We start from the raw sequence: 25962 nt of genomic DNA, 5'->3' as shown, positions 1-25962 counted from the left end.
TGGAGTCATTGCGGCGAATTACGCGAATCGGCCCCTCATCATCGTCCCTTGTCATTTCAGCGAGTAACGCGGTCTCACAGTATTCAAATCGGGAGGGTGGAGTAGGTAGGTAACAGCATCAAGAACCATTAGCATAAATCTGTGTCGAGCGACGACGCGGAAAAGCGTGTAGATCGATATCGTCTCGCGGCCGACGCCTTCCTCCACCTCGTTTGTCCCTACCTGTTTGTCTCCGTCTTATTATATCGCACTCTTTGTTCTTTTCTGTCAGCTTTTTCGACCCTTTACTTCAGAGAAAAAGAGAAATATTACCATGTACCTCTAAAACACTAACATTATCCAGAGTGAACGTCGTTGTAAACACCCTTAAAAGCGATGATTAAAAAATTCATTATCCGAAAGTGCTTAAAATTAGCCGGGAAAAAAAATCTTTTTAATAAAAATTCTTCAAAATTCTTAAAAACGTTCTCGTTTTATATTAATATTGATTTTAATACGATGAAAATATATCGGAAAAATACCAGAATAAATACTGAAATAAATATTATCTCTCTCTCTCTCTCTCTCTCTCTAGAAATCTACAATTTACTTAAAACTAATAAAACAAGAAAATTCGAAAAAAATATATCTTATTGTTAAACAATTAAAATATGTAATTTAAAAATATTACACATTTAAAACATTTTATTTTTAGAATTTGTATTAAAATCCTTGTGACTTCGAAGATAATCCTCAAGTAGCGATACGACAGTAAAACGAAAGAATACGAATGAATGTCTCCTTATCGAGTAAGACGAGTAAGCTTATGCGATTCTTCCAGCTGAGATAAAGGCACGAACACACACACAAGACCAATAATCTCACGTTTACAGAGGTTCACGAGCAATCGACTTGTCGCGCCAAAGAACGTCCTCACGCGCGCGGTAAAAGCAATCTTGCTGCACCCAACCTAGTCTTTGTAGACCCTTGACCTCTCGACGATCACTCGGAATACGACTACAGTTTATTGCTATGTAGTCTTCTGCGAGAAACTACATATACAGTGACTAAACGTTATATAAATTTGCCAGCGATGCGGCATACCATTGATTATTGGTATATAATTTATGGCATACGCGTGAACAATGTCTCTCCTGAGAATAATTAATTATTAACGCTGTAAAACATATATTAAGTAATAATATTATACGCACATATATGTGTGTAAATATTAAATAATTTATATTTGTAGGAGAAATACGAGTAAATTTTATTTATTAACTATTTCGGGGTTTAATTTTTTTATGCACTTGATTTTGACATATCAAATCTTCCTCAATGAAAAAGATAGTTTTACGAATATGGAGCTTTTTTTTATTAAATCCTCAAGTAATAGATATTGCGTAAATATGATGCTTTATAATATAGACGTAATACAGCTGGCTCGTATAAAAAAATACCTATCATAAAATATGAAGTATGATTAAGCTGGACGCAAGGATTGGCCGTCTCGTAGCCGTTCAGCTATTATCCGTCGTAAGAGCAACTTGAAGAGATGAAAAATGGACTGCGCTTGTCGAGCCGCGACGGAGTTGCCGGAACTTTCCTCTGCTCGTTAAAAAAAAAAGAACTCTAAGATAGAAAGAAATGAAAAGGATAAGAGAGAAGGATAAAGAGCTCTTCTAAAGTGTTCTAGTTCGACAGGTACGGGAGAGATAGAGAAAGAGAAAGAGAGAAGTTTGGTTCGTTAACAGTTAAACAAGTCGCTACGATGGCTGAAAAAAAGCCAGATTTTGCAAAGTTCTTCCACTAACATTTGCTTTATTATACGTTACCCGCCAAAACGATGCGGCCTTAATTTGTATCGGATAATGAGGGTTAACGAATTCTACGAGCTTCCGTTTTCCGGCGTCGAAGTCACGCAGCCACGTCGATGATTAACGATCTGGCAAGACAAAATCTAACCGACACGGATCCAATTTCCGTTATATTGTGTGACGTTGGCAGCGTTATTTATGACTAACGACGGAGCAAAACGGCAAAATCTATCAACATCCAATTATATTGCATAATAATGGGCGCCACGCCGTTATTTACGATAACAAGCGAACAAATCGGTAAAATTCCCCAATAGCGGCTTAGTACAGGCTTTAATTGTACTGTGCTTAACATCGACGATATGATATTTATGACGATGGCGGGACAAAACAACGGATTCTATAAACGGTCTGGGAGCAGGAGAGCAAAGCTAGGCGTTACAATTCGAAATATCGAATGCGATCTAGTGCAAACGTATAATTTCAATGGACATGAAACTCGATAACTCTGATGACAGTTCTCGCATATCGCGATTATTAATTAGATATACTTTGTAAACACTAAGCATAATGTAAAAATGGAATGACTTTTTCGATAGTATCGTCGTCGTGAAAGATTTCATTAATTTATACTAAAACAATATACAAGTATTATGCAAGTAGAGATTTTGCAAGTCGCAAATTATTTTGGAATATTGAATAAGCATGCTCTCCTAAAGATGAGACAGCGCAAAGTTGCAAGTAGACATAATTGCAAGTCATAAAAAATTTACTCCTCCAAGCTTTATGCTTTTAGTAATAATTTATTTATGACAAAAAATAGAGTAACCATGATTTACGAGAAATTAAAGAGATGATGCGTTCTACTCTTTGCTTCTTTTTGGTTGAAGTAATTCATTTTTACAGTGCTTTTCTTTAAGAGTAACAATTCCTAAGAGAGGGATAGAATATATTACTTCGCATGTTTCAAAACAAATATTATAATTTTTGCAAAAATAACAAATATTATAATATTGATTCACTCTTTTCGTTGTAATAAATAATAGAGAGAAGTAATCTTTTTATATACTCTCTTAATTATCGTTTTAATTATTTCTCTTTAAAGCAAGAAATATCTTCTTTAAAATTATTTATGATACACAAAATTATATATGAGTTAGCAACCACTCCATTTCATTTTCCGAATATTATATATATATATATATATATATATATATATATATACATACTTCAAATTTGCTTCAAATATTCGCCAATCATCAACGGAGATATATTTTTCAACTTATAATTTTAAATTTAATTTCGGTAAATTAATTTCGTCTATAATAATTTTATATAATGCCCTATATATTACATTTCTATATTTGAATTTCATGTATGTCTCTAGAGAGTAGAATTATATAGAGAGTCGCGTACGAGTTTGCGTAATAAATTAATGTCACGATGTCGCGATGAATCCGTCAATATTTACGTCAGAGAAGCGCAATCGCCCTTCAGAGGAGATAGTATATTCCTAAAGTAATGTAAATACGTTATTAAATTACCATTTTCATCAGCAAATAATATCAAGTAATTACATCATCTTGGTAATTAAGAACACTCGTCTTGCGCTTCTAATATATGGATGCTTGTCGAATACTTGAGTTCTTATATCAGGAAATGATATTATAGCGAGTTATCTACGAGATCCAGTATAAAGCCAGCTTTACGAAGCATACGGACGTCTTCGTGGCATCTAGTAACTCAAGCGCGACGCGGCTTGCTCTCGAGCGAGCAGGACGAAAGGGGGTCAACAACCCCGTCTTCGATAATTACCGTGGATAGCGTGGGCGAAGCTCTCTCTCTCTCTCTCTCTCTCTCTCTCTCTCTCTCTCTCTCTCTCTCTCCCCCCCCCCTCTCTCGCTGGGGTCTTTACGCCTCACTTGCAACGAATCGATGGAGCGCCTCAATCGCCCGATAAAAATATATCTCCTCCTTCTTCTCCTCCCGGCAGCGTGGCGTGTGCGCGCGTTATTTTGAAAACGGGTCTTCGAGGTATTCTCTCCTCGTTCGCAAATATAGGGAACGTGTGTAAGTTGTTATCTTTGGCGAAAAATGCCTGAATGGAACGCCAGGTTTGTCTGGTCGAGGAGTGGCGAGAATAAGAGGAGAGAGGGGCGGCGGCAACAGCGACATATGGCAAGGCGCACACATTCTTTGATGTCGGAAACCCGGCATTTACCGACATCACAGGGATTCCAACACGGTCGCAGGCATTTGCCCCCGGGATGTGCCGGGATCGCGAATCGCGCCACGGATGAGAACGGGAGGATACGGGCTGGTGCTGCAATGGAGGACAGGGAAAAGAGAGAAACGCATCGAGATATTCGCTTGAATGGCGAAATATTTGCTCGTGATTTCCGATGCAGCATAGGGGCCGCGGTTTCGCGCATTATCGCGTTTTTTTATCCGTTTCTTTATCCGTCCCAACGAAATACCGGATAGAAAAATATTCGCGACCCGCGATCCATGTCACGATAGAGTGCAACTCAAATTAATTAGGGGTAACTATTAAATATTAAACGCATTACATGGTTGAAAGAGATGAAAGATCTCTTCTACAACATATATATTGATATGGAAACGCACTCTAAATAAATATGGCATATTTGATATTTTACATATGCATGTGCATGTAAAAATATTAAATTAAATTACTATAATAACGAAATAAAATCTCGCATTTTGATTTAAATTTTAACTTTGAGTTAAAAACCTAGTTTAAATAACCCTAGTTTAAATAACAGTTTAATTAAATTATACTAAAATTAAAAAGAGAGAAAAATTAGAAACGCATCGAAAAATCTGTCATTAAAATTTCATTATTGAATTATTTCTGGTATTCATGAAAAATATTCGTAACAAAATTTCCGAGTTTATTTTTCTTGAAATTTCAGCGGAAAAAGAGAGAGAGAGAGAAAGAGAATTTAGTTGGCAGAACAAAATCGGCCGTCTCGCAAGCTGCGGATGTTCACGTGCGAGCGCGATTTTCCGCTCGACCCGAGCGCTTAATTTGGCCGCTTCAGGAACAGCGCGGAGAATACGTCAGCGGGGCAATTAGAGCAAGAGGACATCGTTTCGTGTCGTTAAAAAGGCTCGAAGCAGAAGATTTCGAGCAGTCATTCTACCGTAAACCGTGCACACGTTCCCCTCCTCCACCCCCGTCTGGAATCAAAGATCGTCGGAATTCAGCGCGAAAATGGGCCATCGAATCGATCGCCCATTTTATCGAAACGTTTCTCTTTGTCGGGAAAAAAAATAAAATAACACGACCGCGTGACGTCATTTGGCTGGCACGAGACTAATGGATTTCGATATTATCAATCAAGGTGGTGCATTCGCGAATCTCACGATCTATTTTATAACCTGGCCGGACGTACTTTCGCGCGCGTACGCGAAAAACTAATTAGCAGTAAATTTCCCGCGCGGTGTATTATTTGCACGCCGCAGACGCATGTGCGGTTTTAGAAATGGCGCCGCGCGGGAAGGACGGGGAAGGGAGAGAAAAATAACTGCCCCCGGCAGTGAGATATGTGATCGTTAACCGCCCCCGAACAAGCACCCTCGGCGGAATAATTTCGAAAGACGCACGACCCAAATAATTAGCCGGCCAACTTTTAATCAACACCGGAAATCACGGTGGATTCGTTGCCGTGAAAAAAAAATATCTGAACGTGGACGGAGTCATTATCGGCTAGAATTAATTTCGAAATTTCACGTTTCTCGATAAGCTTTCACATCTTTATTCTGCATCTTATATCGCTTATAATATTTGAATTATCGTAAATCTGATTAGTGATAATTATCAATATATGTCTTTTGTGAACTGTGTACTTATATAGATACATACTTTTTTATTATTGATAATTATCAATAATAAAAAGATATGAATCTATATAAGTACACAGTTCACAAAAGACATATATTAAAAATAATAGCAATGGCAAAAAAACTGAAAAATTGCAAATTGCAAAAACGATTGAAATAATCGAAAATTTGTGCGAGATAATATCGAGGAAAATTTTATAAAAAATCATTTTATTCTTCATTTAAAATTTCAAATATTTAAAGTTATTAAAAATTAAATATAAAATTATCGTTACAGAAAACCAATATCTGATCTAATATTAGATATGATTCTAGCCAATAAAAATCGACATTTTCAATATATCGCTGAAAGTATCAACGGCTACGTATGTGAACGCAAAAAACCATCGTAATTCTGAAATCGCGCTCCTGATGAGCTTGCATTTCCCAGCATGGGGAGATCATTGTCCCATCGCAATCGCCTCTACTGTCGGTCGATCATAAGAAAGCGCAGCGGTCAGGGAATTGTCCGCGAAAATAAATCACGGGCTTTATCGATTACTCGCTACGGGGCAGGGTATCAAAGGAGCCGGTGGGCGCGGGGTTGCGCGGAGTGACGGGGGTGGGGCAGTGATAAAAAATCGAGCGCGATGTGGGATTCTTCTCTGCGGCCGGGACGAGCACGCGCGCGACGTTACGTGCAACGGCGCACGTTATACCTGCGGGCTTTTAAATTCTGACCGATTCGAATTCATTTCGAGCGCGGCCAAGCCGTTATCTATGCGTGTGGGGCTTGCGGTTCTCGGCCCCGCCGTGGTGAAGTAACTCGGGGGCGGGAGGAACGAGAGGAGCGGAATGGAAGTTCTGGCGTAACCAAGAGAGGAACTGAACGAGAGATAAAGGGGAGGCAAAGTGAACAAGAGAGATGGAAAAGGTAAAAGAGAGACGATAAAGAAGTAGATGAAAGAGGATAAAAAATGGACAGAGAGAGAGAGAGAGATGGTGATAGGATGAGTAAAAACAGGACAGAGGATACAGTTGGAGAAAGAAAAAAAAGAGGACGAGAACGCGGACTGGGGTGCGTACAAAGGGGTACAAAGCCCCGGTAATATATTTTGGATTACCTCGAGCAGAGCCTATCTCACGCGCTCTCTCAATCTTTCTTTCTCCCGCGTTCGTACCTCGTTAAAAGTATTCAAGCGTACCTCTAACGAGGCCGCAGGTACAAACAAACCGGGCCACCTATGCGTAAACGAACAAAAGCGGAGAAGCGTCCGGAAAGGAGGCAAGTCTTCCGTCGTCCCCCGCCTTCCTCCTCTCGGAAATAGCATTTGATACATTCTCACAAAGGAATACAATTTGCATAATTAATGGCCGCGAGCCACTCGTTACTTGACGCTTTCGTTACAATCAAGTTCTGCGTTCTGATTACATTTCAAGCGCCATTTACAGCCTGTCACAAATCGGTCGCGAACTCTTCTACGGCGTTTTTGGAATAAATTATCAGGTTTCAAGAGACCATATTTCGTTAGATTTTTTTTCAGAGTATCGAAAGTTGATTCGCGCTGATAAATCTAAGGACAGAAAAAATTCTATCAATTTTAATTGATAAACATACTTGGGATCTTCTCTCTCTTTCTTTTTCTTTCTCTTAAAAATCTATAAAATTCAAACTCATTTGCATAATAGCGTTCGAAATCCTTGCATACTTGAAAATAATTAACTTTCTGGACGACGAAATTTATGATTATATTTTTATGATGTTTTGTAATCACACGGGAAATCTTTCGATTTACATAGCAAAATTTCCTACGAGCGAGGTTGGTTTGTCGACAATAATTCGCTCGAAGTAAGATCTTCGAAAACTTGGAAACCAGTTAACTAAACTACGAACTTGAATCCCATTCGGTTAACGAGGTTTTTCAAAGGCTTCGACCTTCTGTAACATTATAATTCCAGAGTTTGCAAGATGAAAATTATAAAAAAAAATTCCCTTTACCGTGACACGACCAACGCTAACAAAACTATTTTCATTTCAGACAATGCTGAATATCGAATTATTCCCGCATCGATATTTGTTCTACTTTCGATAATTTTATTCTCGCCTCTTTCGACTCTTTCTAAGACGAGATACGAATTCGCGGCAGAGTCAAAGTGACGATCGGTGGTTTATAGTATTAGCGCGTGATAATCAATCCCGGATATAGGACTTTAGCGTATTTCACGGACAATTACCGTGGCCGATTTCACCGTTTCTGTTTTCCCCCTTTGCTCGTGCGCGTGCTATATTGATGAGCGTCGACCCGTATCCAGGTCGATTATTAAAGAGAACGTATGTATACAACGCGTACGCGGATATTCGGCGCGCGCTTGACGGCTTTAATATCTATGTATCGCCGTGCAAACGCTTTAAAATTCGCCGTGAGCGTTACATATACTCGGGACTGCATCCACGATTACATCTAATATCTGCATAATTCAATCTCGCGTCGCTACTTCCGGACGGATAAACAGTCATCGACCGATAGATCGTAGAATAGACTGTTCGACGCGCGCGAAAAATTATTACGCCGAAATAACGTTACGACGCGCATACGTATCGACAGAACGACATTTCGGACGAGGCGAAATTTGATTAAATCGCCCGACTAACGCCTATACCGATACGCGAGTAACCCGATGCAACAAAATTGCAGCACAACAAACTCGATTCCGAGGCCCGACATACATAGCACGGTCGTTTGCAACGCGATTTCGCTGTTATATCTGTGATCAATCGTTATCGGGACGCTAGATTACCCGGATGTTCCCGGAGAAAAAAAACTGCTCGTCGTTCTTGCGCGTATCGCGGATGCGTTTAAAACATAACTATGCGACCGGCAAAATATTCTCCACGGGAATTTGAAAATAAAATACGGACGAAAAATATAAAAGCAACGGCTCCGCTGCGTGTTGGTTACCGACTCGGGTATCTCGGATGAAAATCCGGCAAAACCGCGCACACCATCAGCAAAACACCACCACGAGCATTCGCAATCGCATCGCTATCGCGCAAATGCACGTACACGTGCACACGTGCATACTCATCCGGAGGATGCGTATAGACGTGCTCGTCGGTGCATCGGCTCAATACTGCAAAACATTCCCTCCCCATTTCCCCTCTTCCTGCCGAACCGCAGTCCTTTTCTGCATCCGGACGTTCCAGCGTTCGGATACGCGGATCTCGCACAAATATATCTCGCGAATACATCCCCGTCGTTTCGCTACGATCTTGTAACCCTTCCGTTTCCGACGCGCTCCTTTCAACCCTCGTCCATCCTTCCCGCATTCCTCCGCATTCGGTACGCTCGTTAAACTCCCGTCTGATAATTGATGCAGGGAGATTATCGCTCGGCGAAAAACCAGACGACTCTCTTCCTCTCGAAAGCCGCAAGTTAGAAAATACTTTGAAAATACCGTACTCGTTAGTTTGTTTCGAATATCGCAATTTGCAAGTGTACGTTTCTTCGATGCTTGCTTTTTCGCGAATGACAAGTTAATTGCCAACGGGCACGTAACTCGAAACCAGAATGCGAGTAAAGTTTCAAAAAGTTCACCCGATTCACTGTGCCACATTCGTCAGCGAGCGACCACTTGAGCGACCACGCAAATAGACACCGTTTCCTGACCGGCTTTCTAGTTCGTCGAGATTGACATATATAAATATATCCTCGATTGCTCGAATTTCTATTTAAACGGTAGTTCACACGATTCGAGAATAATAACGCGCGTCGCGTTTTCCCCTCCCTCGCATTACGGTCCATTATGCTCGTCAGCGAAAAACAATGGCCGACACATTTATTTATTGTGTGTGCCGTCACGCGTCGTTTTCCCGATAATAATGTAAAAAAATAGCGCCAGGCGCGGTCAGCGAATTGAAATTGTTAGCCGGGGGGGTTCTTTACACGCCCACGCTCGTGTAAATTGAATATTTAATAATTCGTTGCAACACACGGAATAACGTTGGGAGGAGATCTGCGGCATTCATTCGCACTTTTGCCATCAACGCCAACGGTCATTTTCCGCATCTGCAATTTCGTGCGCTTTCTTTTATCTCACCGCGGCATCTTTACCATGCCGTATTCCCGCTCGTCGCCAGCCGACGCAGCCAAATCCTCCCCTATGGAGAGGACACGGGGATGGCATTTTGGCGACAGCAAAGCCACGCTCGCCTGCAATCAGACAACAGAACGCCTGGCGCGTACTGCCGCGATCGTAAATTCTTTCGGCAGGCGCATACCTCCCGCATCGCATAGGTCGGAAAACGACCACGACCGCGCGATATATACGACGAGGAAATATTACGAATGCAACATCGCTCGGGACGCAGCGCTAATTGCAGACGGGAAACGCAGATCGAGATAAAAGCGCTGATAAAAGCGTCGAAAAAAGCGTTGAAAAAAGCCAGCTCTGTACAAGCCAAGGTAAAATAACATATTGGACAGTTATACATGGTTCGATGTATTTACGTTATCGGTGATTATAGAAAAAAAGAGGACTGCTTGTCGCTCGCGATCGATATGGTTTTCATCCATCAACGCAAGAACAAGAATGTTCGTTAATTACGGTGATGATGTGTCGTTTTTTAGCGGCTATGCGATGAGCGCGTACAGAAATTTGAGGAGGAATTCGCCAAAAGATTTCATCCCGAGTCCATCCCTCCGGATGTTCAAAGGGAATAGTGGTCGACGAGAGGTGGATAGGAGATTGGGGTTGTAACAAGAGAAAAGGCGGCCCCCGTTGAAATCTCCAGACGAAAACTTTCCGCGGCGATTGTACGGCATAGACTCTCGGTCCAGCGTGGAAGAAAGATGAGATACGAGATGAAAAGACGGGGTATGGTGTGAGTAGTGGAACCCGCGGGGGGTGCAGGCGAGACAAGTGCGACGAGGGGCAATGAGGGGGTGAAAGCGAGACAGAGAGAAAGAGGAGGAGAAGAAGGAAGAGAAGAGAGCAGCTTTTGCTGGTACATACGTCAAAGAAACGCACATAAAGCGAGCAACTTCTACAACGTGCAAGAGAGCCACCAAGGGAATTGCTTCGTCCAACCTAGAGATTATCGCTAAATTTTTCGCTGGTTCAGTGTCATCGGTAATATCAAACACTCTATACAATTCAGCGCTTTCTTCCTCTTGATAATTTATATTACGCGCCATTTTTAACGATAACCCGCTTGCTAAAGTTCACAATTGTTAATATTATTATTTTAATATTATTATTTATATATAATTCAATTTAATTATATAATTATTTATAATTAAAGAAGACGAGGGCAAGTTAAGATCTATAATTTCGATGAAAATTCAATTTTTTATCATTCGTATATATTCGTACAGATAAATCACTTCATTATTATTAGAATTAATGATTTTTATAAGAGAATAATGTTTATCTCAGGTTCATTTCATTTTATTTTTATATTTAAATATTATGATACTTCATGCTTTGTGCGTGTTATGTTTACTATCTGTCTTTTTCCTTCCCTTCTCTCCTGAAGTATAGAAGATTTCTAAAAATCATCGATGAAATAACGTTACGCGCGAGATTGAGATCAATTGTATAACGCTGGATACGAAATACATATTTTTCCGCATCCGGAAGAGATTACCGAAGCGATAGATATTATTTTCGTGTTCACGCGGAGGGAAATGGTTTCGCGATCGTAAATCGACGGGAATCTACTCGGCCGGGGATAATACGATCGGAATTTATAGTCGAAACGCGTTGGGTGCCGCACGGTTACGTCTACTTCGATAGCCAGTCCCTTTCGCTTTCTTTTCCTCTCATTTCGCGAACATTGAAGCGCAATAACAAGCGCAAACCTCTAACGTGACGTTGCCATTCTAGAACACTTGCACACTTGAACGCCTTGAACAAGAATCCGCAGATATATCTTTAGACATTTTCACATTACGCGTCTCATCTAATTAAAGCCACGCATAACTGCTCAATTTATAAATGCAAATAATACTGACAATGATAATAATAATAATCAGATTATAATCAGAAAAATTGCCATTGTATAAAATTAATCTTTTTATAGTAACTTTTTTTATTTAAATATGTATATTCAACTAATTTATAAAAATATATTTTCATATGTAGAGGAAATTTGTGGTATCGCATGAAAAAAAGAGTGGCGCCATTCAAGAGGACGGAAATGTCGCGCATCCAACATGACACTTTATCTGCTTCATGCGTTTTATTACGACTTGGCTCATGCGTACGAATCGCACGACTCGCAGTCGCGAATTCCGTATAACGATCTCGCGACGTGTATTTGTAACACATACGCGGTCGCGTATATTCTCAGAACGCGAACAAACTCGCGCATTCTTGAATTATTCATGAATCGAGTGTATATACAACGATCCGAAACGTGCGCTTCTTTTTATAACGGAAGATGTCGCAAAATCAGGCTCGGTGCCGATCGACATGCAAAATATAAGCGCGCATCTGATAGACATTTGCATCTAGCGTAAATTGACGTGGCTGATGATCGCCGACTCCCAGATGAAGGATTTCGAATGAATGGATGGATTCACCTGCCTTCTCTAATTCGCCGCAAGAAATAATTCATGCGGTAATTTTTCGATATCTCAGATGGATTAATCCCCTTTCAACTCTAATAACGTATCATTTTTATCGCCAGCTCTGTTCATAAATAGAATTATGGGATTTTATTTACCAAGTAAAATCTGAGAATTAATTCTGATTAAAAATTAAATAAAAAAAATTTCTGCAAATAATATGTGAAAATTTAAAAATCTATTTTCCTACCGATACAATGATATAAAAATAATCCGCTGTTTAATATATCATTTTATAACATTTATATACCGGGATTACATGCGATATTCGCTATGCATTATAAAAGTAATGCAAATTTGATATTTTTCTTCCGCAGCATTACGTTACAAAAAAGGTATTGCAAAAATATATATAACGATACTTATTTCAAAAACATACTTTCAGTTCCTCGTACTGTTTTTCATTTTCTTTTGTCGGTGCATGTGATTTTTATCGAGCACTTTGAAATTATTTTTGTTCAAAGACCAGACGAACAAAGTCGAGCCAACCTCCCATCCTTTCTTACTCGCAAATATACGAGTTTCGCGTTTTCAGTGAAATCCGATTCTTATACGAACGGACGAATTCACGTTGCCAACAGGATCAAAAAGACACTATCGTCGTCGAAGTTAGCGGAATCGCTGCAGGCAAACGAAACGACGGCGGTCCATCTCGATGCGGCACAGCCCTTCTGGAAATCATATCCCCCTTTCTCCCTGCTTTCTTCGTCCCACCTACCACCGCAACAACATGGATTTTCTCTATCCAATCGGCGATATATACTTTGGCGTACTTCGAGAAGCAAGCCTTCAGAATTTAGATTGCGTCGTTAGGCAAGCGTGGAAACTCGCCGGCGCAGCGCGGATTCCGACTTTGATTGGGATGCACCGAACGATTTACATATTGTTTTCCTCCGGGCGTCGTCGCGCCCCATTATCGTTATGCCGATGAAGTTCGAGTTTACCGTTCTTCTTCCATCCGAGAAAGGGCAACAAAGTTTGGAGGAAGAGAAACGTTGCAACAATAAATAAATACGCGTATCTATCTCGCTACGTACATAATATTACAAGCAATTTAAGTCTGATGAATTATTCAGTTTATCTTGTGTGATTAATATTATTATATATAATATCATTATATATTGCATTGTTGTTATATGGCAATACATACGCCGTCTCATTTATCACTCAAATGGAGATAGATGGAGAAAAGAGCGGGAGTATCAGAGGAAGGAATTCCAGCCTGCTGCACCTTGTACGGGAGTTTTAACCGGGATTGGAATTCATGGCGGAACGAAACGTGGTCTGTACCGAGTGTTACTCTGGCAGTCTCCATTCGGCGAAATTCCGGGTCGCTTTCAGTGGACTGAAATTCCGGCAGTCGCACCGATACATCGAGCAGCCGCAATGTATTTCACTAATACACAGTAGAACGATGATAGTAATGGATAATTTTCCATTCGGTAATTTTTCGCTAGTAAAAGGAATTATTAAAACGCGGGAAATAAAACTGTCATGCGATTAACAGAATATTCGCGCAGTAATGTCGGAGTGAAGAGCTTTTATCGGACGTTCATTGATTCATGACGTGCATCATTGAAATAAATATAACATACATCGAATTAACTTCGCGATGAATATTACGAATATTACGCGGCCATATAAAAGTATTCCCTCTCGTCGGTGAAATTTCTGCCACATCGCGCGCGTAAAAAAAAAGGGATTCCCCGTCCCGATCTCTCCCTAAAAAAATAATATTTTCCCGCCGGAGAATTCGCAAAAAAGAAAAAGTCATATCTCGCGAAAAACGCGCGCGACATATTTTTACGAGAAACATTCTCGCGATATATGGCGCTCTGTTTCACGTTACAAATAACGTAGACAAGCTCGCGAAGCTATATCGCTTCAATGTTGCTATCTCCGCACGACGCACACTTTCGGGGCATCAATTCAATTGGGGAGATATATAAACTTTTATCCCGTTCTGTCCGTCAGACTCGTAACTTCGAAATACCGAGTGACCCGTATGTCGTATCCGTGTGTCACTCGACGTCGCTGTACTTACCAGTGCGAGACGCATCTACGGCACTCGTCCGGGTCTTTCCAGCGATCGATGTTGTCAATCGGGCGATACGAGTGCGCGCTGGGAAATAGGAAAACGAAATAGGATTATTCCTATACACCACATTCCCCGAAAATGTCCGGACGGGAAATCTTGAAGAGCAAATCGTCGCGATATAATGCTAAATAGGACGAGGAATAAGCGCGTGTCGCACGGGGTCTATAGAGACAAACCAATAAGCGTTGATAAGCAAGGGTCTGCATCAATGCAATGGCCGTTCGTTGTCACCCTCGTGTGCACCCTTATTACCGAGAATCGACGTCGTTAAAACCAAACTATCGTAGTGGGCCATCTACACGAAGCTAACCCTGACACGTGTTTGCGCCTCGTGTTTATAGTCTCTATATTTCCGACATCTCAATCTTGATATGGAAATAAAATGACAATATAATCACACTTAATTTAAAATACCCCCTCGCTATAAATATTATATTATATTAAATAGAAATATAATATAATATGTAATGTATATAAAAATAGAAGAAATATATTTATTGTTGAGTATATTAGTTGATGTAAATCCAGGTTAATAATAGATAAAAAATAAAACGGAGCTTGTAAATAATTTCTGTAAAATTCGAATTTTCATATCTTTTATAACAAGCATCTTGCATCATTCTTTATATTATTAAATTAAATAAAATATTAAATATTTTATAAATACTGTCACAGAAATAAATAATTTATTAATTCAATGTTTTTCATTTCTGAATTCTAATCAAATTACTATCACATTTGTGAATATTATCTACATTAACTCGAGCTCACACGGACGATTGCTTTGCGAATTTGCACCCCTGAGAGATTTAGTGAAACTACGAGAGAACAGAGAGACAGAGAAATAGAGAAACGGAGAGAGAAAGAGAGATAGAGAGATTCACGTTAGGTGTGCCTGGAGTCTCGAGATAAGCGGCTATGCAGGTGTAATGGACGAAAGGGGCGCCAGCCAACTGAAAGTGCAATGGCGTAGAAAGAAGCGCCTGACTTTAATGGTAGTGACCATCTGGTAAAAAGACAAATTGTGGATACGGATATGCGACGATGAAAAAAAAAACAGTTCAAAGAACAGAATAGAATTTTCTTGCGCGAGCATCTTGCGAACTACATATGTACATATATCATCTTTCGAAAATATCCGGATAAGCGATTCCCGCGATATCGAAAAATTCGCATTATCATGCCCGAAATTCTCTCTCTCTCTCCCTATCTTCTCTCCTCGTAGCTGTATTGCATACGCTATGCGACTCGATATACAGCATGCGAAAGTAATGGCGATACAGTTGTGCAAAAGTAATGGCGCGTGAGCGAACCCCGAGCGAAATTGATACGACAAGCGCCCGTTTCGCAAGACAGTGACCTAGATCTTAAAGATTCACGTCGGCTCGTAGTACGTCTCGGTTGTATCGAATTCCCGTCAGTGGCGGTTTTTAGCGCTGAGACGAGCACAGCGACGAATGGATGAAAATACATCATCGATTATACGAATGTCGTAAAAGATTGTAAGCAGGTCGCATTACGATCGCTGTAAATAATTGAGCCAAATCGATCAAAGATTAAACTTCGTTTGACGCATCATAAATTATACAGCGTTAAAAAGTGAGAAAATGAAAAAAAAATCGAATTGCTATTTTATATGAATCATATTAATTTTGACGCTTGCACACATTTGAGAATTTAGTTAAATATAACAATATTAAAGCACAAGCTTATATGAAAAAATTGTACCAAGAAAATATTGCTTAAAAAAAACAATACATAAAAGAGATCGATATTTACCGATATTCATCGACCAGAATGAGATGCATGCAAAGCTTTATCGCTTTATTATCGCACAGTAAAATATTCCTCCCAGTAGCTTATTTTATATTTTATGAGAATATCGGCGATATCGACCGCGTTTGTGTACGTAAATATCAAAAATAATCAAAAAGGAAAAACAGAGAGGAAGAGAGAATATATCACATATAAAATCGGACAACCAAAATATACAGCATCACACATAGTGCATATTTTGTCGGAGCAATCATACCGACACGCGAAGCACCGGGGATATATGCAAAATGCAAGCGAAAACCTGCTTAGAACTTTCTTCGAAACGCGTGGCATTGCATAGTGCATGTCCCCAAATAGAAGAAGGAAGCGAAAGGGACGGGAGTGGGGACGGCCCCAAGAGAACATCTCGAGGCGCGTTGTATCCAAGATGCGCGCGTGCAACTTCGAGATAAAACTCCGCAGGTGTGTGTGACGAGAGAGTCTTCCCGAGGAAAACGAAAAAGAACAGCGGCACACGGGAACGTTTCCCGTCCGAGGCGCCATAAAGCCGCGACTCCCGGGGCTAAACGGTGGCGTGTGAACGAATAGGGGTGAAGAAGAAGGGAAAGGAAGAGTTAGGCGAAAAACAAATTGACGACATCGGCCGCAATTTTATGCGCCTTATAAAATATCCCGCGCGGCTCACACGCTCCCACTCGTAACCGCTCGAATTTATTCCGGTTACGTGAGCGAAAGTTGCAGGGGGAAAGGAGCGGCACGCAACAACCATTTCGGTTGGAAACTGAGGACGGATTGCTTAGCTTTGTGTTTGTGGCGGATGTTCCTGAGAACGTCCCGTACATTAACCGTCTCCGAATAAATTTATTAGTAGGTTTTCAAACGATAAAAAGGATTAATTTTAAATTATTTTTGCGTGTTATATCAGATGGAATATCTCACGCGCGCTTCTGATAATTTAAAAACATATCCTAATACGATATATTTTATTAAATTTTTTATTAAATTCTTTTTACTAAATTCTATTAAATTTATATATAAAATATACTATATTTCTATTTATAGTAATACGGAAATTTTTTCTCCTCGCAATTTATTAATAAAAAACTGCTTTTGAATCTGCCACTTTTATTGAAATTGGCGCAGATTAATGAAGCGATCGATGAATTCGCGGAGAGAGGAATAACGACCGTGTGCCTAAGATATGAGATACGCTCAGGGGAATGAGAGGGAAGAAATAGCATCGAAAGAGCGACACTGACGACGGAGAAGGTAGACGCAACCCCTTGGGAAATCATCGGTGTCCTCTCGTATCCCGTGCCTGCCATAGTCCACCTTTCTCCGATAGTCCTCCGCGCGAGCGTAAGTTCCCTCTCGTAATATCTTACACGATGAGCACTGGGAGCCTCATCTTCCAACCGTCGAAAGCGATAAACTTCGCGAGGCTCTATCTATCGCTAACTCGATACGCACGACAAATTCGCGTTTAAAGGACGATACGCGATTAAAAAAGATGGAACTTATACTCCGATAAATAGTCGTTATTATCGAATATCCCTCGAGTGCGATATAATATTAAAGATATTTTGGTTTACATTTCTCTATATAAGTACATATGCATATACCGCATTTATTATAACTAGGAATATGTTTAACATATGTTACAAAATAGAAAGTTACATGTTTCTCACGTGTATTTTATTCGGAATAAAATTTAAGAGAAATTTGACCGAAAATTTACCAAACTTGTGGAAATCCAACGTGTTTCTTTTATATGGATATATTTAAAGTCAAATACGCGGTGCAACTCTCATATTGATTATTCGCGTAAATGAGATTTTGAATCTCCGATCAGAGAGATGAAGGCGAAAATTCTATCTATGCATTCCTGACGTGTAATTTCGAATTTACACTTCCAACACAAATACTATACCAAGAGTGCCTCCGGACGCATTGCATGATTCGTTGGCTAACGAGATGTAAGCTGATGCTTCGCGCTATGATTCTAAAACGGATCTAGGAACCTCTTGGGATCATTACCGCGAAATCTCTCGTATGTGATCGATAATGAAGTATAATTATTATACCACGGCAACACAACCGCGGCTCGTGTTACTCGGCGCAAACACGGCATGTCCAGCTTTAAACAAGCGCAGCGTTGGCGTTTCGCGTGCGTGGCATGCGGATTTTGCGGAAACGTGCAAATGCATAATTGCCTCTCGCTTACGAATTCGATCTATCAATAGCGCTAATGATGAATTTACTCGCAACCAAACAATCGTAAAATTCTGCCTTCGCATTTATCCAAAATTTAATCCGCCAATAATTTGCATTTAGAAAATATTCTATATTTTTCAAATCGCGATTTCTCTAAATTTTTAGAGAGTTCTCTACATTTCTTGGATATTTTTTAGATTCGACACAAACGTTGTAATTTTTTTCAGTCGCCGAAGCACTATGATTAATACATCAACTATCGGATTATGAACGCGACGTTACATGGTCGTTGCATGAATGAAGCTAGGCGCAATTGTCAAGCCGGATTATTAAAGGCGCAACTGTAATGCGAGTATGCGACATTGGATACCGAATATCCGCGCGGCTTTAAACAGTCCTCTCTTCATCCCTCATCCCGTGGTCGACGCGACGTTATGTCTGGCAACGGTTTCGCCGAGCAGAAATGTGTCAAAGGACACGAAGAGAGTACTATTCTGATGAATTAGTTCAACTGGAATAATAGAATCTAACAAAGATGGATGCGCGCATATCTAACAATGATGCAAAATTTCAAAAAAAGAGGTGATAGTTTAAAGGTAAATTTTTTTAAAAATTTATAAAAATGTTAGAAAGTATATAAAAATTAGATAAAAATAAGATTAATATCTTCATTCTTTATCTTTCTCTCTCCTTGTCGTTACATAATAACGAAAAATAAAAATAATTGAAAATATGATTTTTAATAAGAATTTCTTTTCTTTTTCTCTTTCTTTCTCTTTTTTTTATATGTCTGTTATATAATATATTTTGTTAATTATATTCTCTGTTTCGCTTGTATATTATATATTTTATCATTATTATTTTTACAAATCAATTTTTTACTTAAAGATAAGGAATAAATAAACAATATACATTTTAAATTACTAAAAAAATAATACACATTTAAAAAAAAATTCAAATAATAATTAAAAGTCTAAATATTTCAATTGATTAAATTATCAAAAACTTAGATCACGCTTTCTCCACCCGGGATTTATATTCGTTATACATATTGTTCCTCTCACGTCAGGATCGAATATCTCGAAGTCAACGTGCAGAAGTGTATACGTGTGCGGAGACATGTGTGCTGTTCAATTGCTGTGTGCAATTTCAGAGGTACCGACGCGACGGACAGACACGGACAGACATGCACCGAAGGGTGGGCGAGGTGCGAGGATTAGCAAGTCCCCGAAATTAGGTCGCGCACCGATCTCGTCTCCTTCCCCTCCTCCCCTTCCTCTCCTCGCAATACGCGTGTTACAACTCGGCAGGAATTTGCCACATTTGGCATGCAGCGCATCTCCCATCTCTTTACGTTCTCTCTAACAGCCCCTTTTCTCCCCCGCTGATTCGCCACTTCTGCTTAAACCCTTGTACTTCCTGTTTCGTATTCCCTTCCCCTGCATTTCTTCTCTTCTACAGTTTTTCTCGGCCCTTCTCCCTCTCTCACCCTTCTATAGTGGCTATAGCGAATACTAAAGGGCGACAAAAGGCAATCGGGGCCAATGGGGTAGTGGCGCGTACTCGGCGATCGTTTGATTGACGTCGAAGGGGTGCCGTGCAGCATTGATTGCGCTCATTGTTCCCGGCGGGCGTATATCCTTACACCTGCCCCGGTCCCACTCTCACGCCACGTTCAATTCTCCGACCATCCCGGCATTACCACCGACATCGGACAGTCGACACACCCCCGCCCAACTCTATATCCCCCATCGACCGACGCTTCGCCTCAAAAAAGAGGCAGAGAAAACGCGTACGGATTGTTCTCGTGCGAGCGAGCATCGTGCGAGTGTGAAACGTGCCTCGCATTTTTACCAATCCTCCCAGCCTCCAGGATCAGAATAAATCCTGGATTTATTTCCAACGCTCGGGTAAAAGTGCATGCCATTTGCAATTTGCTAATTCATAATCTCGTTTTAATCGTGTTTTTATCAAAGTAAAGTTAAAACCAGAGAAAAATCGTTAAAGAATAAAATACATTAATATATACTGTAAGAAGATATTATGAAAGATTTAACATGACTAATAATACATAGAGAGCGAGAGAGAGAGATTTCTGTTTCGTTTATATTTAAATATCACATAATAATGTTTCACTCAAATCTTAAGGCCAACTTTTGTATTTGTTTTTTCTTTAAATTTAACTTCAACGCGGGAAGTTTGTTATAGCGACAATTTCGTGATTTCCACGATGCAACAAAATTAAGAGAATCATCTGGATGAATATCCGGCTGAACGCGATATAGAGGAAAAGACATACAAATAAAAAGTGCTGAGAAATAAATTTTGGCAAACAAACAGGAAAGGATAGAAAAATGTGAAACAAGGTCGAGCCAAGACATAGAACCAAGAAAGACGAGTGCGTTTTTACTCCGAAAATTCAGTTGCGCACGCATGCGGACTCTGAACAAGATGCTTTAAAATGGCGAAGAGGGTATGCTACAAAGCACTTGCGAAAACCGTATACGAGCCGGAAGACAAGAGAGAGAAGGAGGTGAAAGAGGAGGAAGGCAGAGTGGAAAAAGCAAATTCGCCTTAACGGCGAGAGAAGCAGAGTTGCTTGCGCTTACTTGCTGTAAGAAAGGAAAAAAGAGAAAGAAGAAAGAGAGAGAAAAAAGAGAGAGAGGGAAAGAGGGAGTTGAAAGTTTCTCTCATATTTCCAACAATCATTCCGCCTGTCCTTCTCCTCGTCGCCGGTCTTCTATTCGGGAAATTGAAAGGACCAACGCCTTCGCGAAGTCGACACCATTCCCTAGGAACCGTCCTAGTCCTCCTCACAAAGGGTGACGCCAAGAGTGAGTGGTGCGAGCACCGCTTCACACCCTTCCGGATTCGTTCTTCCGGCAAAAGTGCAACTGACGGAGAAATTTCAAAACCTTCGAAATGATACTGTCTCGCTGTTTGACGTGTTATAAATTCATATTTTGTTGGCTGGTATCGAAATATTATAGACTATGCTGCTTTCAAACAATTTAAAAGCAAATGTTAAAGCGTTAAAGATAAAAATGTCCCTGATAGAACTTTATAAAATTTTGAAATTGATGAAAAAATGTGATTAAAAAATATCATTATAAAAAAAAATTATCAAATAACTGCATAAACTAGAAGTAAAAAAGTTATATAAATAATAAAAGTAGAAAATATTTGTATCTCTCTAAAATCAAATTGATTAATTCTATTTTTATAAATTTCTTTTTCTAATTTTATTTCCTCCCAAAACAATTATATGCTATAGTATTAAAATTAAGAAATTTATAAAAAATTATCTCGATTAACTTGAGAGATCCGTATATCTATAAGAATATGAAACGCAAATAACAAAATTAATATACTAACATGAAAATAAAGATGAATAAAAATTTGCGGATTGATACAACAAACAAGAATGTGTTCTTCGGCACACGATATAGATATAATATATGGATCTATATATGTAGATGTAAATGTGAATCTGTGCATATATATGTATATATTAGAAATAAATATATATTTCACATATGATTTTTTTCAGAAGTGTACAAAAATCCTTTCAAGATAGATTTTTTCGTTTCAAAACGTGGAACATATACAGAATATAAAATGAGATAAAAATAATCTTTTACAAGATGAAGTTCAGAGATATCGCCTGCCCAACGCTCGATCTAACACGCTTATCCAGGCGATCCAGAACTTTTCGCAGCGAATTCGCGCAAAAGTTGCAGACTCCGGTCGCTCGACCAAAGTTTCGTATCGCGCTCTCTCGCTAGAAGCCATGAGATTAGTCGTTCGACAGTTTTTGAAATGGCCCGCGGAAGCGTTCCCTCGGGGACGCCATCCATGGCCATGTTGAAACTTTCTCAACTTGTTGCCCGCCGCGGAAACTTTTCGCACGAGCTGGAAAATTGCCCGTGTGTCCCTGCACGGCCATAGTTTTTCAGGAGCGATCTCCGTCTCGTTCCAAGACGTCTAAACAACTTTCTCAACTTGTTGCAGCGTTCGATTTCGACTTGCATTTGCAGGAAGGCAGAATAATTCGTTGCGTCCTCTACCTTTCCATTTTCTCTTTTTCTTTAGCGTAAACTATTGTCGATTCTATCAATTTGTAAACTTCTCATAGAAATCGATGTTGTCTTTAGACTACTACTCTTGTTTATCATATTTTGAAAGAAAGTAAAAATTCGATTCTCTCTCTCTCTCTCTCTTTCTCTACTCTGCTAGATTTTTTAAATTATTATTTTAATATTTTATTTTTTTATGTAATTTCGTTGTAACAATAAATGGTAATAATTAGAATTTTGTGTTTCTTTCTCTTTAATTATTTCGTTACATATTTAATAATTACTATTTTAATTTTAGAATCTCTCAAAAATATTGGATTTTAGCTTGGATTCAAATTAATATTTCACGGTGTTAAATAATTTTAAATCATTATGTTACATCATGCAAAATCACGTTTCCGAGAAGAAAAAATAAGATCTAGAAATCCACCGAATTAAATTCTGATGAATCTTTCTAGAGAACACTAGCGAACAGAAGAAAAAGAGGAAGATTTAAGGGATACGTTTCACTTGCCGGATCAAATAATTGCCGTCTTGATAGGCAGAGCAAACATCAGCAACTCTCTTGAGAGGGGAACGGAGAGCGAAAAAGGAGGAAAGGTATGAAAGTTAGCGAGAGGACGAACCGCCGTCGCACGAGATCGTGGACTCTTATCAAGTCCCGCCGTTGCCCTCCACCTTTTCTCCAGGATTCGCCCCTCGTCGAGAACTCTCAGAGAGGCAGTCTGCAAATTCAATCTTACCGGAGACCTCTACCCACCTACACAGTTTGTTCCGCCTATTGATTCTTGGTTCGTAGCACAAGCTCCTTTTACCGAACCCACCGATTCGAACGCTTCGTGGCGAGAGAGCGAAATCCAGGCAGATGATAGAAATCCCGCTTATGTTCGGATTTCGAAGACTGACCGAGGACGACGAGAGATTCTTCAAAGAGAAACAATCATAAGCAAAGATTCTCATATCTAATTCTTTCAGAGTATTTTAAAATTTATAGTATATTTTCTATCTTGAATGGAAAATATATTGAAAGTGTAAAATGGTATAAACTCGAAACAGTAAACTCGTAAAGATTAATTTTAATATAAAGATATCTGCTTTAATTTGTAATTGTGTAATAAATAAAACCGAATGATGCCAATGTATAATGTATGAAAAGATGTAATTATATTGAATTTTATATAATTACGAAACTAAATTATGTGCGCATCCGCATACACATTAAATAGTGTCAATCCTACGTATCAATTGCTTTTGTGATAATTGAATTGTAATTAATCTGTATTATATATAATAATTCAACGATATAATACATACAAATAGAACAAAATATCAAAATAACTTCGAAAATAAATAGATAATAAATAAATGAAAATAAATCATTTAACGTTCGAATTTATTTAAAAAAAAAGAAAAAATATGAGACCAGCATCATTTGTAGTTTAAAAAATAATATATCTAAATTATGGAACATTATACAAGAGGCAACAGAGTTTGGCGCATCTAATGTATATAGTGCTGCTAAAAGATTAAACGTGCGCGGATAAATACGTGACGCTAAAAGCCCGTGCAACTGCGACTGGTAACGCGACGCGAAGTGCAAATGCCACCGCGCCATAGACGCATAATCTGCGCGCAATGTGATTAATAATAATTTGCCGATCGGCATAAGCGGAACCGATTAGCCGGCTTAGCCGAGCGTTATGGTAATAGGGAGCTATTACCCACCGACACCTGCACCCCCTCTCTCTCTATTTCACCCTCCCGCTCTTTCTCTGCCTCTGTCTCTCTCTCTCTACTTCGTTCTCTATTTCGTTCTCTGTCTCATCTCACCCGTTCGTATATTCCCCTCGGGTTTCCGTTTATACCTTCCACTTGCTGCTCAACTCTATTCGTCTACCTCTGTCACTTCAACATACGCTTTCGGCCAGTCACTTTGAGCATCTACCGGCATGTTCAGTCTTGCTCGCTCGTTCGTTCGTCGCAACCATCTTCTTCAACTTCTCGATTTTCCATGTCAATAGGTAAATCTCTTCGAGAACGTAAAGGCGAGACGTTGACGCGAATTCGATCTGCGCAGCAGCTAAGGTACAGCTAGAATTGTAGATGTTCCGAAATATCTCCACGAGGTCACGATAAGCATAGAAATCGATACGTTCAATTGGATACACAAATGAAAGGTGTGACAAAATATTTTTCATGACATGCGATATATATATATATATATATATATATATATATATATATAAAATTAATTCAAGTCTCGCGTAAATTACCAAGTGACAATCTCTTTGATGTAATCCAGCCGTTCGAATTTCTGGTTAACAACGTCGAATTGCGTATACACAATGTGTAATTAATTTTCTGCCAATTAAAGTAGCCGACGCAGCGCCTTCGAAAATCGACATGATGTCGCTTGGACGAAGCGACGCGGAATTCTACTCGAGAGACTGCCAACATAATACTCGCGCGGAATTAGTAATTAAATAGCGTGAGAGAGAGACAGAGAGAGAGAGAGAGAGAGAGAGAGAGAGAGAGAAAGAGAGAGAGAAAGAGAAAGAGACAATTCCCCGGAAGCTGGTCAGTACGAAAGCGAGCGCCGGACATCGCGATGGAAGGTTTCAATTCTCTTTCTCTCTCATTCGCGCACACCGATTTGCATACTTTGTATTTTGTATGCTGAGCGCATATGCAACGCGTGCGCGACGACATTACGAAATTCGGTCGCAACCCCCTCGCGCGTTTCCCCCTCGAATGTCGTTATAAACGAATTACAATGGGCACTCCGCGCAAATGTCGTTATGAGTTTCGCGTTTTCCCGGGCCTCGATCGAGCTATTCTATATTGAATCTTGAAAAGAAGAGGAAATAAAGGAAAGGGAAATACCATTCCGTTTACTTAGCCGTTTGCAATTTCTACAATCGTAAATCAGCGCGATCAGCTGTTTATTTTGACGTTTACTAATTTCCAAATAAATCGCAATTATTAAAAGGTATAGATGCGTGTTGGCTCGCTAAAGTTTAATTAATCTTCTCAGAATGACTGGTGTAGCTTTCGACAAGACATTAATATTGACTCAATTTAAAAATAATGTATCGGGAAATTAAATAGATAGTAGTCGTACTAATTAAAAATTAGTCGAGGTAGTCCAAATATGCAAGAGCGCTTGAGGATTATAAGAAGATTTATTAGAATCGCCATCATGACGGTCATGTTAGCCGAATTGCGACATAATAGTAATTGAAAGTTAAGTCAATGCGGTTCAAAGTTTAAGCGCAGGCTATGTAGGCTAACCGTGCGAGAGGGCCGAAATTTATCACGGCTCCTATGGCTCGCAGCAAATTTCACCATAACATTGACACGGAGGATGTAGCTTGGGTGGGCGGAGAGTTAATAACCGAAGCAGGAACCCGCTAACGATACAAGAGAGAAGCCGACAAGTAGTTGCTGACTCTCGTCAATGCTTTCACGCCTCCGATCAAAGCATTTACGCCGAGAAGCGGGTGTCTCGTGCGCTCTACGAGGAGAAT

At 39.7% G+C, this 25962-nt stretch overlaps 1 protein-coding gene across 10 annotated transcripts in view; it reads left to right on the top strand.

The window, feature by feature from the left end:
* The window catches only part of LOC105256547 (Down syndrome cell adhesion molecule-like protein Dscam2), an 86876-nt gene that overhangs the window by 19611 nt on the left and 41303 nt on the right, over positions 1–25962 (top strand). The gene's annotated exons all lie outside the window — the stretch shown is intronic.

Source organism: Camponotus floridanus, unplaced genomic scaffold (genome assembly GCF_003227725.1).
Source record: "Camponotus floridanus strain SB8 unplaced genomic scaffold, Cflo_v7.5 scaffold15, whole genome shotgun sequence".
Classification (NCBI taxonomy): Eukaryota; Metazoa; Arthropoda; class Insecta; order Hymenoptera; family Formicidae; genus Camponotus; species Camponotus floridanus.
The sequence above is the reverse complement of the archived record's forward strand: the minus strand, read 5'-3'. Positions and strand labels throughout refer to the sequence as shown.